This window comes from Ictidomys tridecemlineatus, chromosome 9 (assembly GCF_052094955.1).
Source record: "Ictidomys tridecemlineatus isolate mIctTri1 chromosome 9, mIctTri1.hap1, whole genome shotgun sequence".
NCBI classification, from domain to species: Eukaryota; Metazoa; Chordata; class Mammalia; order Rodentia; family Sciuridae; genus Ictidomys; species Ictidomys tridecemlineatus.
The window spans coordinates 61157685-61162842 of record NC_135485.1 but is presented as its reverse complement, the minus strand read 5'-3'; positions in this window follow the sequence as shown (position 1 = coordinate 61162842).

Here is a 5158-nt window from a genome sequence, read left to right as displayed (position 1 = left end):
CCCCAGACTCAGGCCTGAGTCCTTCATGGAAGGAGACTGCAATAAAGCTTTGAGTACATGAAGTGAATAGAGACTTGCTTCCCTGGCACTAGGAGCTTCTGCAGCAGATGTTGATGGCTTCTGAATCAACAAAGACTTAGAACCACTCACCATCCCAGAGTGGCAGCCTCTGTGCAGGAATCACAGCTGACAGAGAAGCAGAAGTGGTTAACTGGTGGCCTGGTGCTGAGAGCAAACTGGAGCTCAAGACATTTCTTATTCTGCTGCTATTAGCCATCCAAAAACCATGGGTTGGGAAACATGGCTCCTGGAAGCTTGGAATCAAAGCCTGGATTGGTGAAGGTCATAAACAGTACATACAAATAATTTTTAGATAATTTTAGAAAGAATCATGTATCAAAACCCAATGATAAAAAGGAAATTCCTAAGAGAGTAATACATGAATGGTTTAAATTTTCCCATAAAGATGTAGTTTAAAACTTTCTTTAAATAGGGGCTTTCTCATATATTTACAATTTTTATTATTCATAGTAATGACTCAGACTTCAGTGGGAAAGGAAGGGTAAAATGCGAAAGTCAATCTGAAGCAAAGATCACCGAAGATTTTTTAAATGAATCCAAGTGGGAAGTGGTGGCACACCCCTGGAATCCCAGCAACTCAAGAGGCTAAGGCAGGAGCACCAAAAGTCTGAGGTCAGCCTCAGCAACTTAGTGAGGTCCTAAGTAACTTAGTGAGACCCTGTCTTAAAAAATAAAAAGGACTGGCAATGTGGCTCAGTGATAAAGTACCCCTAGGTTCAATCACCAGTAACCCCCTTCTATATTTATAACATAGAGTTCAACTTATCCTTAATTTCTGAAAAACTCCTACATTTTAAGTCTAATTCTAACCATTCAGTGTTTCTCAAAGTGTGCATCAAGAACCACCTACTCCAGAATAGCCTAGGGAGGAGTGCCGGAAATGCAAGATTCTGAGTCCTCAAATTCTGATGGTACCTTTAGGAATCTGCATTTGTAATAGCTATCCCCTGGTGATTTGGGTGGGGGGTGGGGGCGAGTCTCTTCCTCTAGAACCTCTATAATGTCTTATACATATGATTACTTTTTCTTTCCTTTGTGAGCTAATAGCTCTTACTCAAATAAAAATTTCTGAGAATGAGAGTCTTGGGGAAAATTATCTCCTTTTTGAGTCTTTTCCTTATTGAGTCAATAAGCACTTGAAGTCATTATCAAAGGTTCCCTCTATCAGCATCCTCATTTGATTTTCCAGTTGACTATACTCCTGAGCTCCTGAACAGGCTGTTGTAAAAAGCTAGTGTGACAGGGGCTTAGAAACTGTACATATTGCACTTTAAATTTCTTTTCTGAAAAGTGTTCAAAGGGAGGCCCTTTTTCCAGAGAAGAAAAAAGTAAGATATTTATATTTATGCTGACAAATAGATATATGAAACCCCAAGTCTTTATTTCTGAGTCATTATAAATAAATGTATTTTGAATATTTAAAGGATTTAAGAAATTCAGATCTGAGCTGCTGGCAATCATATAGCTTGATGAGACTTGTTTTACCCTGCTATTATCTCCATGAAGCATGGAATTAGATTTTTGAAGGCTAAGTTTTCTAAACATCTCTCCTGGTTTTAAGTTTAGACATGTTTGGAGGCTTAATAAACCACAGCCCCCAAATCAAGGGCTTCTAATTTGGAAGCAGTTTTAGGCATTATCACGTAGGGTGGAGAAGTAATTCTGCATACCAATGCTTCATTTTTAGTTAAACTGTTCCAAAATTAGAAATTAAGACCAAAAAAAAAAAAAGCAATGAAGGAAAAATTATCATGTAAATTCAAACATTTTTATCTATTCACACAGGTGAGGATTTTGGATCCTACCTCTTTGCTAGAGGGGAAAGGACTAAGAAAGATCTAAGAATGCCTAAAAGTAGAAATGAGTTCCTGAAGATAAGCTTCTTGACATTCACTGTTTATCTCTACAGGCCGTCCTAAAGCAAATAGTTTAACTTGCACTCTCTCTGAAAGCATTTAATGGAAAAGTTAATTACCCCTTCTAGAATGCTTTTATCTTTCTAGGAGAGACCCTGCCCTAATATTCCCTTTATTTTCTTTCTTCTAACTTTATTTGGCTGCTATGCTGAACCCTTGATCCTAGAGAAGAAATGAGTTTTATGGATACTAAGATTTTTCTAATTGTATGTCTTACATGTACTTCTGGGCTGAGTGTCGCTGTTTGGCTTTGTTTGTCTTTCTCAAAGTCCCAATGAAAATCTTGCCAGAGGGGAAAACATCTTAATTCATTTGTTTGGCAGGAAAAAAAGTTATCAAATGTGTTTTTGTAAAAAATTCTGGAAGCAGTTGTGTACAGAGATCTTGACCAAAGGTAAGAAGTCATTTCTGCATCTCTCTCTTAAAAAGCCACAGTGATGTCTTTCTCGGAGAAAATGCAAAAGGGGGTTGGGAAGAATTCAGAATTGCTGACTGGACATTTCTGGAAAGAGAAGTAAGGGGACAAAGAAGTAATACTTACTTTCATCCCATGATTTTTTTTTCCTGACAAATCTCATTCTTTTTAGGTGTGCATGCTGTTTCTCCACTTACAAAGGATCTTATATTCCCCCCTAATTTTTTTTTTCCTAAATAATTTGGGAAGGAGAAGAAGATGTAATATACATTCCTCAAATTTCTACTTTAGAAGAGTAATATAGAGATACTTATGATAAAACAGTGCACTGTAGTTCAAAGTTTATTATAAAACATTACAGTGCTTTAGTTAAAGTCAGAAGTCCCTTTGGATGATATTAACCAGTGATGAGTATTAACCATGGATCACCATGATCTGCAGAGGGAACACTGTCATCATCAACCACTGATCACAGCATAGCTTTCTAAGCAAGGTACCATGGTGCTGTTTGAGAAATGAGTTACTATTCTTTGTTGATCATCCTTTCTGCAGCAGGGCATATTATAGGGAAGACTCTTATTTGCGGCCTTTTTATTTTGGCATCACACTCTTTTATAATTTTTAAGCACTGGAAACACAGCTGTACTTATAATTTAGGATTTCTACAGCTAAGCAGGTTAAAACTACATATAGGATTGAGGGTATAGATTAGGGGTACAGGGCTTGCCTAGTATGCATGAGGCCCTGTGTTCAATCCTCAGCACTTCAAAACAACCACTACTACACACACTTACACACACACACACACACACACACACACACACACACACATCTATAGACTTGTTTAATTTTATGACTGAAGTATTTTTCAGTGATCCTCATGAAACTTTTAAACACTGGGGGAATTCTCAAGAAGCTACATACACATACACAAAATTGAACCAGCTATAGTTAAAAGCCAGCAAAGATCATTAAAGAAAACCAGGTCACAAAATTTCTTATGGCAGCACTAGAGCATCCTGACCACCTGAGAAAGATAAGTTGAGACCAAAAACATATCACTTTCACCAAGAAGGAAGTCAACCTTGTATAATAATATGAAATATTCTGCACATATAACTTTATTTGCTTTTCAGGACACTGCTAGGCCATAAGTCCACAGGTGATATTATTCACATGTTCAAGTAAAGGAAACAAACAACAAAAACAAAACAAAAAAGAACTAGAAAGCCACAAAATTTGGAGCACATCTTCTTACTTAAGAGCCAATAAACTTTCCATTGCACTTTGTTATTTTCTTACCTTTCTGTACTAGGGTGACAGTCATACTAACCACACAATGCTAAAACATGATGGAGTGAGATCCTTAGTAGCCATCCTTTCAAGTAGGTTATGAGAATTAAACCAAGTCAGCATAGGAAAAGCACTTAGGATAAAGCTTTCCAGTTATGTGCTTAAGTGTGTGTATCATACACAGATTTTTTTATATATGGACATGCACAAACTTGCATAAATATTCTAGTACACACAAACACACACCTTGAAAAGGGAAAAGTGACTAATAATTAGCACAAACAGGCTAGTAGGACACCTGTATCAGTCCTCTAATCTTAGAGATCCCAAAATAAAAAGAAGCTTTTCTTCAGTTCCTTCATCTACTAGTCCTGGAGAATAAATGTGTTTCTTTAGTTTGGGGGTGGGAGTGGAGGCTGGGATTGTGGCTCTGTGGTAGAGTGGTGGCCTAGCACATTCGAGGCCCTGGGTTCTGTCCTCAGCACCACATAAAAAAATAAAATAAAATAATAAAATAAACGTGTATTTAAAAAATAAAGTCCCAAATATCCAATCTAAAGTGGGAAAAGGACAAGTTACTTTAGAAATATGATCTGTGAAGTAGAGTTACAAAGAACTTCCCCATCCCAGCCCAGCACCTACCTAGGTTACACAGCCAGGGGCATTCTGCAGGCCCACCATGTGTTTCTTTCTCAACTTTGGGGCACAGGACACTCTTATCAACTAAAATGCTTTCTGAGTAGGAAAAGTGGCTCAACTTCTTGACCTATTTCCAGGACACTTCTTGTTCAGGCTCAGTTCTCAGTTTTCTATACCATCTGTTTCACCTTGTTCCCTAAGGAATTTGGGGGAATTTCTAAGCTAATAGGGAGGGACGTTTGGGGGTGTGTGTGTGTGTGTTTGGGGGTGGCTGGCATTTGCCCATCTCTTCCAGTATCAGGGTGCTGCAGTAGTCCTTAATGCCCGGTAAATGACAAAATGACAGTGTATCTCCTGCTAGGCTGGTGTAGTCACCATATAAGTCAGTTGTCTGGATAGTGGAGAGTCACCAAGGGGACTTATTAAACGACGGGAAGGAACAAAGTGTTCCAGAATGAATTAAGAGACAGAAAGACTACAAACAAGGAGCTGAGGGAAGGAAAAACAGGAGATCCTAGAGAAGAAGCCTAGCTGGTTCTAGAACAAGAAGAAAGAGAAAACCTAAAACCTCTTGGTGGACGCTAACATTGCATTTGCAGTGCAGGCGCTCGGGCAGCATCTGTCCATCTGTCCTGGGGCTCCAGCATTGACGCTGGCCCGGTGTTCTTCTCCACCTGAGCCTGCAGCACCGCTCGGGCTGGCAGGGCGTGGGGTTGGGAGAGTCCGGACAGACTGAGACTTGGGAGACAGAAGAAAAGCGCTGGACCCCTGAAGCAAGGCTGCTCACGGACTCCAGCACTAAGAAGAGCGGGGG